The following is a 12880-nucleotide window of genomic DNA, read 5'->3' on the forward strand; positions in this document are numbered from 1 at the left end:
AGGCTGAGTAGTGCTGACTGGCACTTATCGCCTGTGCAGGTCTCTCTCTCTCTGCTTTGCCCTCAACAAACCTGTTGCTACACTCTCCTCTGAGGCTCCAAAGCTCCCCCTCTGTCCTGGCTGATCTCCCCACCAGTGATGGGACTGCCCCACATGTGGAAACCTTTCCTCTTTCACACCTCCCTCCCAGGGGTACAGGTCCCATCCATATTCCTTTCTCTCCTCTCTTTTTTTTTTTTTTCTTTGTCCTACCCAGTTATGTGGAGATTTTCTCGACCTTTTGGAGTTCTGAGGTCTTCTGCTAGTGTTCAGTAGATGTTCTGTGAGAGTCGTTCCACCTGTAGATATATTTTTGATGTATCTGTGGGGAGAAGTGAGCTCCATGTCCTACTCCTCCACCATCTTGATCCACTTGCAAGTCCTTTTCTTCTACATGTTATAATATTGTTCCATTTCAATCAGTCATTAAGTGGTAATATTTCCTAAGAATAAAGCTTTTAAATTCCTTTCTTTCTAGCATAATTCTCAAGTCATTAATTATTAACATTTAAGTAAATCAGTTGCTATTTTAACAAATTCTTTTATAAAGTGAATTGCTTTAGGAATACAAGGAACTTTTTAAATAACAGTTTTTATCAGATTTCCCAGATAGAATTATCACTATGTACAAATTGTATACCTGATTTTCTTAGATGGTCAAACTTGTTTGTTCAGCAACTCGGTGGGCGGTTTTCTCTTAACCAAGTAGCCTATAATTTTGACATGAAATTTCTTTCCTTTTAGTTTCTTTTTAAAATGAATCAGTGTTGCTGATGTACATATATCCTCTCCAAAGAGACTATGAACCTCTTGAAGGTTAGGATTGTGTCTCACTTTTATACACCCTGTACCTTTCAGAGGCTGACACATTTCTGGCAATCAGAAAATGTCTTATGAGCCAATTTTATATTAGTGCTCTATGCTCCTTTCAGTATTTCATAAGGAAACAAGAAATGATTCCTTTTATTTCTCCTGTCCAAATTCTTCATCTTTGTTAACAAATTTTATTAGGTAGCTGTATTAGTTTCCTAGTGTTATCATAACAAATTACTACAAACTGGCTGGCTTAAAAACAATAGAAGTTTATTCTCTCAGTTTTGGAGACCAGAAACCTGAACTTGAGATGTAGGCTGGGCCACGCTGTCTCTGAAAGCTCTAGGGGAGAATCCTTCCGTGCCTCTTCCAGCTTTTGGTGGCTCTAGGAGTTCCTTGGCTTGCAGATGCACCACTTAAATCTCTGCCTCTGTCTTCACACGGCCTCCCTCTCCTTTCTCTCTGTGTTTTCCTCTTCTGTCTCTTATAAGTGCATGTGTCATTTGATTTAGGGTTCAACCAGTCAATCCAGGATGATCTCATTTTGAGATTCTTAATTACATCTTCAAAGACCCTTTTTTCCAAATAAGCTGACATTTACAAGATCTAGGTAGATTTATATTTGGGGGGGCCCTCTATTCAACTGACTATAGTACCTAATTGTACAGATTTCTTCCTATTGAATATTTTAACAAATATCATATAGAATAGGCATAATATTTGTACTATTTGGTATATATGTTGACATTAAAAAAAGACCCATGAGTGGTGGGGGTGTGGGATGAATTGGGAGATTGGGATTGACATATATACATTAATATGTATAAAATAGATAACTAATAAGAACGTGCTGTATAGTACAGGGAACTCTACTTCACTTTGCTGTACAGTAGAAACTAACAAAATTGTAAAACAACTATACCCCAATTTTTTTAAATGATAAAAATATAAAATAAATAAAAATAAAAAGAGACCAAAAAATCACAGTGGCCTAAATAGGTAGAAGTTTATTTCCCTCTCATCTTATAGTCTGGCCAGTCTAGGTTAGTAGAAAGGCTCTGCTCCATTAAGTCATTAAGGGTCCCTGGCACCACTGGTCTCTGCCACATCAGCATCTCAACCCAAGAAGGGGAAAGAAAGTGGACACCAAGTCATTTCCATTTAAGCAAGTGAGGTTGGAGTTGCACACATCACTTTTACTTTGCCATTCCATTGGTGAGAACTTATTCACATGGCTACCCCTAGTTGCAAGTGAGACTGGGCAATAGTGTCTCTAGCTGGTGGCCATGTATCCAGTTGTAAATTTACTACTATGGAAAATGGAAAAATGGTGTGGAGGATAACTAACAGCATGTGACAACTTTTAAAAACTTTAATTCCTCTAATTATATATATATATATATATATATATATATAAATTAAATAGATAATTGGTGGAATCAACACAACTTATGAATCTAAATACAGATTTTGTCATCTTCATTCATAGCCTGGAAAATAAATATTAACTTTCCTGATTTTCTAAAATTCCTAATTGTGTGACATTAATTATCTTAAAGGAAGAAATTATTTTTCTACAGTTCAGAAGTCATTGTTAGACACTGTTATGGTTAACCATTGTTATTTTCTTATAACTCTTTAAAATTCTATTATAAAATATCTGGTTTCCACGAGGAAGTGTTTATCTTGACTTCTTGCCCCTCTACCCCTTTACTCCTCCACATGGTGGTGGAATGAATTACCTGAGAGGAGGGTAAGAACTTAGGTTAATGTGTCTGCCCTCCAGATTCAAACTTTCCCTCTACTGGGTTGTCCAAAGGACTAGACTGGCAGCAGGTTGTTATACTTGGGTCTCACTCTAAGATACATTCTTCATCAACACTATCAGTAATAGAGTTAAAGTTTTGAACTTCATTTTCCTGACTCATGTCTCTCTCAATTAGTTCAGAATTTATATGGTGAGAAGAAGGAGTAATTTATTAACCCCCTCTAATTCCAATAGTAACTAAATGCATTATGAAGCTTTTGTTTCCCACAGGAATTATGAGCATAAGAGAGTGAATCAGAAAAGTCCCTGGAAGACTGCAGCCAAAGGCTATGTTTAATGTTTAAAAACAGAGTAGCATTTCTGTCTAAGGGAGGGATCTGTTTCCAGTTTAGACCCAATCTGAAAGTTACTCTTCTAGTCAAAAGGAGCAAAGTATACCATGTACCTTACCCCCATTCTACTCCATTCTCTCCTTCCAACCTACCCCTCCCTATCACTACCAAGGGGCAGAACACAGAGGCTGCAGCCCAATGCAAGAAGCACAGAGGGTTAATGGGCTGCAAAAACAAAGAGCAGTTAATGGCTTGTAAGTATTTAGCAAAGAGGATTGAAGAAAGCAACCTCCTTAGAAATGCTATTGGCAGGGATTATACTGATGGAAAAATTTTTTAATAACAAAAAGATAAAAAATGGTTTATACAAGGAGCTGACCATTTCAACAGCCCTGCAAGAGAAAAGAACAGCATGAACAGAAGAGGGTCAGCAGAACTTTAAGAACAACAACATTCAGAGAAAAAGAAAGCAGATTAGTGACAGTTCCTTAATTACACTTGGCTAAGGGATCAGTTGCTAGAAGGAGAAACTAGAAGTTAAAATCAAAACTTCACTGCACGTTACAATGGGTTTAATAGAATTAGGATCAAGTTAGTCATATATACTTCTTTCCATTTTGTGGTTTCAGCCTGTCTCAATTTATCCTTCATGTTGCATCTATAAATTCCTATGTATTGAGGGAACCTCCTACAGTTAACAGTATACTAAGGTCTTTCCAGACCGCAACTGATACTTGCAGCCAAGGTTCTGATACTCAGAGTAGTCACACTGGATAAACAGCACCCCTAGATGGATGCTTCCTTAGGAACACTTGATCTTACCTGAGTGGGCTTCGTGTCATACATTTTTAAGATGTGACTGCTGAATGACCATGGCCAAGCCATCTCACTTTCTTTAGATGTAAAGGTCTAACCTGTGACACTGGCAAGAAAATGATCTGAAACTCTGAATGAATTGTTGGACCCCATTTTTAAGATTTTGGTAGGATAAGATTCTTTGAATATCTAAGTATTATAATGTTTCATTTACATTATAGAACATAATTTTAACATTCTGAGATTCCTTCCCTTTCCTTCATTCCCCATATTCAATCATTCCAAGCAATCTTGATCACACCTCAAGCCATTCTATTTCATCTTTCCAAAAATATGTTGAGGCCCATTTACTCTGTCTCTTAGACATGTGAAATAATCTACTAATCCCTCCATGATTCTCCTCATAACTTCCAATAAACTTTCTAAATTCAAATCTGACTCCTTTATCAGCTATAAAAATTCCAGGTATTCTCAATTGACTATAGAATAAAATCCAAACTCTAGAAAAGTGGTTCTTAAGGTGTGTCCCAAGACCAGCCTCATCAACATCACTAGGGAATTTGTAAAAAATGCAAATTCTTGATCTCCCTCACCCCAAACCTTCAGAATCAAAATCTCTGGGGGACCCAGTAAACTGTGCTTTTAAAAGTACTCCAGGGGAACTGATGCATGCACAAGCTTGGTGATATCTGCCTCGCTTCCTCCAGACTCACGAGTGTGCTCTGTGCATCTGTCCTCAAATCTCACCACTTCCCAAGCATATCGTACTTTTTCACACTTCTGTGATTTGGTACTGCCTGTGTCCAAAATGCAATTCCACTCTTCCACTGTGTGGTCAACTCTTACAAGGCACATAAAATCCTTTTGGAATGAGCAGGATATAAATTAGTGTATACTCATCCTTTAACACAAAGCTCAAATAATCACCTTTGCTGCAAAACTTCCACTCCCAGACTTAGTCATTCCTTCCTCTGTACTGTCATTGTGTGTAACATGCTGTGTTACAGTTGTTTATGGCTGTAGCACTGGAAGATGAATCCTTGAGGCCCAGTCTCACCCTCAAGGTGCCCTTTAAAATACTGGAATTATAGATTTTCCCAAGTAAATTATCGAGTAAGATCTTACTGGGTGGTTTAGCAGGCAAGCCTATCTACATCTCCTGTGTTTGTTTGTTTGTTTTTAACTCCTTTCTCTTAACTGAAGATGAATCCTCTTCTTTCTGGGGAGATTCCCCTCTTCATCCTCTTCAACTGAGAGCACAGATTTGAGAGGGGATGACACGAAGAGATGAGGTAAAAAAGTAGCAGCCAGATGGGTTGCTTTATGCCTGGAGATCAGCAGAGTATGCCTTTCCTCCCTAACTCATACCTAATAAATGAAACAAATACTCTCTATAAATAAAAATAATAAATAAAAATAGACTATAAATTTTTTTTAAAAATACAAATTCAAGTTTTTTAAATGCTCTCTAATCATATATTGTCTTTCAGTTTTGACTTATGAGGAGAGTTGAAAGCCATAAGTACTTAATAAATATTGGAGAAGATATACTTCTGTGCATGTGTGGCTAAAAAATAAAGGATTCATTTTGTGGAATTAATCAATATCAGTATCTAATCATATTTTCTATACTGAGAAACAAGGCTCATTAGCAGTAGGATATTCTAAATTTTCCTTTCTCTTACTTTCTAACAAAAATTTAAAGGTGATATTTTATACTCATTTTTCTCCCTGATATCCTATATGGTATTCATCAGTGTAGAGGCTAGACTGAGCAGTACTTTGTGTGTACATCAACTTACACAGTAACAGAATTATAACAACTGCAAGGTTTGGCATTTTCATCCAGTATCATGAATAAACAACAGTTTTCTAATTGAACCCTGAGTTACTATTTTCCACAGAATTGAAACTACTTGAAATGGGAAAGACAAATCTTTCTGACTATTCTGAACTGGAAGCTTTATCTGTAGAGTCAGCCTATAGCTTTTCATTTTCTTACTGTGAGTAGTAATTACTAAACAATTACTTAGCTGATATGACTGCATTCTTTCCACTAATCCTTACCTGCAATCTCTGACAAGAGCCACTTCTTTGGGGTCAAATATATAGTGAAGAGCAATGAAAGAGGAGAGGGGAGCTGGAGATACTCCTCAGGAAGATGTGTACTTGGTAAAGGATGGACAGGCATGTAAGCGTAAGGATGGCAGATCGAGTCTGGATGAGATTGTTGCATTTCCCACCATAACTGTAATGCTGGACAGAAGGCATTGTAGAAGACTGATTATATTCACAATTTAGCTCAGGGAATTAAGGAAGCCTTTAATTGGAAGTATTCTAGTTAAATACAACCCAGGAACAGAAGTAATAGCACTCTTTGGAAATGACTACCCCATCAGTAATTATCTTCCTTGTCTCTGCCATCCCAAACCTCTTGGCATCACTCTGATGCACTTATCACACATGCTTTGTAGTGGAGTTATTCTTCTCTTCTCCACAATTAGACTCCCCAAAGGTAGGAAATGCCTTTAACTCATCTTTACATTCTCAGTGGAATCTATCAAAGTATGTACCTCCAATACGCTCTTGTTGAACAAATAAGTTAAATACATGTCATTCAGAAAGAAATAGTTGCTAACACTGAAATAGCAACTTCATACAGGGTCCAGATATACTCATTTAAATTATATATCTTAAGCAGTTCTGAAAAGAGAAGGCATTTGTCTTTTATACAGTGCTCCAAAAGGGTGTTCAAAGTATCCATCTTGCTAGCTAGAGAGCCTACTGAAGAACAGCGCTGTTCTCCTGTTACTACCATTTGATGCAGTACTTACACTTCCATTTCCTTTGGCTGCAGTAGTCATTGAAAGATGCCTGACGTGTGTTTACTTGACACAGAGTTTGTCATGAAGAATTCAAAGGCTTCTGGAAGCCTATTATAAAATAAGCCAGATTCTAATTTTGATCCCAGAGCCCCAAAATCTCCCCCAAAACATACCAATCAAAGACATAAATAGAAGCAAGAGAAAGGCAAAGACATCACAGACCACCCAAGTCAGAAGAAAAAGAGATGCCTAATTGTGCATGAGAAATAATTTGCATGAATAACAACAAATCACAGCAAACCAATTTTAACTGTTAGCTTCAATATTCACATATCAAACTGTATTATCACTACTTAAATTTAAGTGAAGGTAACATTTTACAGTACATGGAAATCCATAATTGTAAAATAGATAATTCAGAGTTTGCAGAGTAATTTACCATTGAATTAGTTTTTAATAGCCTCTTCCCATTTTGCATTTAAATATGATTACTTAACAATGTTTGACTGAATTCCCTCTTCTACCCCATTCCCTGTTCTCACAGATACTAACAAAGTAAGGTATCTAAATGGCAAGCACAGTGGAAAGTCTACAACAAGGAGGCCGGAAAAATGTACCCATTGTATGACTGACACCTGAAGAGCTGAGAAGACAAACCAGTCCTTATTTGTGATCAGGGAAATTCATGGGAATCATGCCTTAGGCTACCAAAGGAGAAAGAAAAACTATCAGCATCTCCCCAAATACATTCAAATAAACCCTCAAATGACAGACTCCATTACAATTAGAAATAAGCACTGGCAACTCTGCATTCATTTCTATATCTCTTCTTTGAACTTCAAGCATTGTCTCCCCTGCATCTAATCCTTTCCCCAGATCTTAATCCCATTCCTTCTAATCTCCTTCAGAGCCTGGCTTCATCACTTATTTTCTCCCTTCTGTTCCTTAACTGTTTTCTCACTCCAGCCTTCTTTATCTCAGTTTATAAACACACTGGAACATCTCACTTATAATATCCCCATCTTCCTCATCCTGCATTACCTTCTAGCTGTCATCCTTTCTTTCCTTCCTTTTTGTTCAGGATGATCAAAAGAGCTATTTAAACTCACTCTTTTTTTATTTTTTCTAATTTTCTATTGTAAATTACTTATAAAATTTACCATTTTAATCACTCTAAAAATTTTATTAAAGTATAGTTGATTTACAACGTGTTAGTTTCAGGTGTACAGCAAAGTGATTCAGTTTATATATATATGTATATATATACACATATATATATTTTCAGATTCTTTTCCATTATAGGTTATTATAAGATATTGAATATAGTTCCCAGTGCTGTACAGTATGTCCTTGTTGTTTATCTATTTTATATATATCAACAGTAGTATGTATATGGTAATCCCAAACTTCTAATTTATTCCTCCCCCCCTTTCTACTTCGGTAACCATAAGTTTGTTTTCAATGTCTGTGAGTATATTTCTGTTTTGTAAAGAAGTTCATTTGTATCTTTTTTTTACACTTCACATATAAGTGATATCATATACTTGACTTTCTCTGACTTACTTCACTAGGTATTATAATCTCTAGGTCCATCCATGTTGCTGCAGATGGCATTATTTCATTCTTTCTTATGGCTAATATTCCATTTTATATATATATACACACACACACACACACACACACACACACACACACACATACACACACATACCACATCTTCTTTTTCCATTCATCTGTTGATGGATATTTAGGTTGCTTCCATGGCTTGGCTATTGTAAATAGTGCTTCTCTGAACATTGGGGTGCATGTATCTTTTTGAATTAGAGTTTTCATCTTTTCTGGATATATGTCCAGGACTGAATTTCCTTTTTATTGAAAGCAGTTTACCTAAGGCCCTAGTGGCTACTTTTGAAATAGATACCTAAGGGGCACTTATTGGTCCTTCTCTCACCTTGAATCCTTTGCTACATTGGGCACTGCTGACTCTTCCTTCTTTCTTAACATTCTCTTTTCCTTGGATTTCTAGTATAACAGTTTCTCCTGATCTCCTCAAATTACCTGAACTTACTTTGAATTTGAAACCTGATTCCATCACTTTCTCTGTATAGCCTTCGGCAAGTTATATGAACTCAGGTGTTGGGTTGAACTCATCAGTCTCTGACCTGTCCACCTATGTCAGTCAGGGTCCCAGCAGGCAACAGCAGCCATAGTAAAGAGTCTAATCAAGGGAGTTTTACAAGGGATGGTGAAGCATCAGGAAACCATTACCAGAGCTAGGAAAGAGCTGGAAACTTAAAGGCCACTCAACAGGAACTTTGGACATGGAAGAATTGAGTTACTACCAAAAACACAGTGAAGCTGGGTTGGGAAGAGATAAATACCCTGACCACCTCTCACTCTACTATCTTCCAATCTTCTTCTGGTGACACTCATTGGTCAAACCTAATTGGAAACCCAGAGCACAATGAAGACTGGCTGATGCAAACTCTAGAGGTCAACCTCCTGAGATGCACAGCAAGGCAGGGAAGAGTAGAGAATGAACCTGGATAGAGGACTAGCGGAAAATAGCCAGTAGATGAGCACACTACCTACCATCTCCTTCATTTACTTAAAAAGTATTTTGTGGGGCTTCCCTGGTGGCGCAGTGGCTGGGAGTCCTCCTGCCGATGCAGGGGACGCGGGTTCATGCCCCGGTCCGGGAAGATCCCACATGCTGCAGAGCGGCTGGGCCCGTCAGCCATGGCCGCTGAGCCTGCGCGTCCGGAGCCTGTGCTCCGCAACGGGAGAGGCCACAACAGTGGGAGGCCCGCGTACCGCAAAAAAAAAAAAAAAAAAAAAAAAAAAGTATTTTGTGTGTCAGGGACTATTCTCAGTAATACAGGGGATCACAAGACAGAAAAGATGCCCATTTTCATGGTGTTTTCATTCTCCTTGGGGAAGACAGATAGTAAAGCAATAATCATACAAGACAATTTCAAATGGTAGGTGCGATGAAGGAAAGGAGTATATGACTAACATAGATGAGGTGATGGCAGAAGAGCTTAAAGTAGATAATAAGAAGAAAGGAATAATAAGAAAGCTTTCTAAGAGGTAGGGGAAGAGTATTCAAACAAGAGAGATCATCAAAAGCAGAGTACAAACGTCCTGAGGTTGAAACCAGTTTGGCTTATCCAAGGGAGAGACAGGAGGCCAGTGTGGCTGGGGGAAGGGTGGCAGAAGATGAGGTAGGAATGGTAGGTAAAGGCCAGATCATAAAGGGCTTGTAGGCTACTCAAGGAGTTGGGTGTTTTTGCTAAAGCAACAGAAAGGTTTTAGGCAGAGGGTGGGAGGTTGGAGCATTTTTAGGTTAAGACACACCTAATTAACATTTGTAAAATATAACTCTCACAATTCTTTGAAAAATAAATTTTGGTGGGACAAAAATGGAAATGTCCCGTTATAGTCTGACCAGAGCTCCCATGTTCAGGAGCGGTATTTTGCAAAGCGGTGGCACTGTTTGGATCAGGATGGGCACCTGATATAACAGTGGCCCAACCACAGGCTGGTTGGCAGCCCATGATGTGGCTTAGAGCTATGGGCTCTGGCAACTGAATTGTGCTCCTCTGAAATGTGTATTATAAGATAAGAAGAGGGTTAATTAGCTGTCAGTAGTGTGAGAACTGATCAAAGAGGTAGAGAAAAACAGAGATACAATGGGAAATAAAAGAACAGCTTCTCTTTAGAGGTGCCTTGATTCCTAATAGCTATTAATATATCCATATAAATACTCCTGCTTCCAACCCTTTTAATTAAGGTGGCTTCTTGGTCTCTCTTTCTTGCATGAAAATAGTCTAATGAGCACACTGGTGTATCCAAGTTTTTGCTCTTCTTCTCATTCATTCAGTAAGAAGTGACAAAGATTTGCTCTGAAAACAAACGAACAAAAACACCCTCAAATCTCAGTTGCTTTAAACAACCAAAGTTGACTTCTCATTCACTTTAAATACCATCATGAAGTGGATGGGACACTATTCTGCCTCAACCTTCCAAGACCAAGATTAATGGAGCATATTCTCTGGAACATTGTTGATTGCCATGGCAAAGAGAAAAAGAGTTCTGGAAGGTCTTGCATCAGCAATTAAACTCTGTGCTCATAATTCACGGGCAGAATGTGTCACTTAGCTCATCCCAACCACAAGGAGGCTGGGAAATGCAATCTTACCATGTACCTGAAAGACAACAGGAAATATTTGACACACCCACCACCATTCACTCATCCATAACCATGGCTTTAACTGCTGTCTATATACCAATGTCAAAATTTCTAGGAGAGATGCCCCGTTTCCCCTCTTTATCCATATTTTCAACCACCTACTGACATGCCACAACTGGATTGTATCATAGACATTTCAAGTCTCATGCACCAAGACTGAACCCTTCATCTTTCTCACAAACTTTCTGTATTTTTTCTCTTGGTCAGTGGCTCCAATATCTATCCACTACCTCAAATAGAAAACCCAGGTGTTATCTTTGACTCTTTCTCTCTCTCTTCTAACATCCAATCAGTCGACAAGCCCATAGCTTCTAATTTATCCCAATTCTACTAACTCCATGACCATTACCCTACTTTAGTCCCTCATGGATTCTTGCCCAAACAATTCTGTTAGCCTCCTGTCTGGTTTTCCTGCCTTCATACCCTCCCTTGTAAACTGTAATTTATTCATTCAACAAACATTTAAAGAGTGCTTACTGATTCTTAGATTAAATAAGTAATGGGCCCACCTTGAAGAAATTCAGCGTAAAGAGGGAAACATTGATGTAAACAAAAAATTTCAACACAGTGGACAAATGATAATAACTATGTAAAAAGAGGGGTGGGAACAGAAAGGAGACACCAAACTGGGTGTGATGGTGATGGGAAGGTAGTGTTGGAAGCTTCTAGGAAGAAAGTAAAACTTTAGCTAAATAAGGGAGTTGCTCCTCCATGTGAACCACAGGAGTTAAAAAAGAGGTAAAGGAAGCAGCTTGTGCCTGACATCTTTGAGAGACTTTGACTCAGCCAAACCAACATGGATTGAGAGGAATGGCATGAAAGAGAAAGCAGGCACCTAATCAGTAAAGACTCAAAGTGTCCTGGTGGCTACTTGGCTGATAAGTGGGTGGAAGATCATCCACTGAGGTTAGAAAAGAAAGAGCAAGTCTATGGGGTACAATACTTTTTTTGTGTGTGTGTGGTATGCGGGCCTCTCACTGTTGTGGCCTCTCCCGCTGCGGAGCACAGGCTCCGGACGCGCAGGCTCAGCGGCCCTTGCTCACGGGCCCAGCCGCTCTACGGCATGTGGGATCTTCCCGGACCGGGGACGAACCCGCGTCACCTGCATCGGCAGGCGGACTCTCAACCACTGCGCCACCAGGGAAGCCCTACAATACTTTTAAATTATGGATACCTTCCCATATTGATTCCAGGCACAGTGCCAAGGATCTTTATTATTTTATTTAATCCTCACAACAGTTTTATTAGGTAAAATTGTACTATTGTCTTCATTTTGCAATTTAAAAACAAATACTGAGATTCAGGGATTAATACCAGTTACATAGTTACCAAATCTGTTCTGCACCAGAGCCCAAGTTGGTATCTTTCTACCATGCTATGCTGAATTTGAGGTGTCTACAGGAATTCCATCTGGTTGTGTCCAGGAGTGCAAGGGAGGGATAGGAAAAGAGACACAGACTTGGGGCTTATCAGCATATGGGGACACAGTGGGATCAAAGCTATGGGCTCAGATGAGAGGGTTTAGCGAGCTCTAAATAGGGAGAAGGAAAAAAGAGGACCTGGGGAACACTAACCTTAGAGGGCAAAAAGAAGAAAGGAAACCAGCAAAAAAATAGTTTGAGAAGGAGCCATCTGATACTGCGAATCCCAAAAATGTCCTTCGGTGAATCTTTTTGAGAAGTCCCTAGTCCAGGTGTCTGGCGCTCGGTAAAGGACTTCTGGGGTCAGAAGCGGCATTCTGTCAAGGTTGGGCCTTTGTACCTAATTCTTTCAGTTCCTTAAGGACCAAACGACGACCTGAAACCTATACGGAAACTTCACTACCTGGGTAGGTAAAAATTAGCAAATCCTCCTTAAAGCAGATTAAGAACTTTTTCCTCTAGTGTCCCAAAGGAGCTGTGAATGTGAACCATCAGAGGTTACTGCAGAAACAACCATCAGGTATTGGGCAAGGATCCAAGCAGCTGGCGGACTGCGACTGGGTCCGGGGAAAGGAGAGCTTGCCCTGACAGGCAGGCACGCGCACGCCTAATAG

Source organism: Monodon monoceros, unplaced genomic scaffold (assembly GCF_005190385.1).
Source record: "Monodon monoceros isolate NGI ecotype Baffin Bay Population unplaced genomic scaffold, NGI_Narwhal_1 Super_Scaffold_14, whole genome shotgun sequence".
Lineage (NCBI taxonomy): Eukaryota > Metazoa > Chordata > Mammalia > Artiodactyla > Monodontidae > Monodon > Monodon monoceros.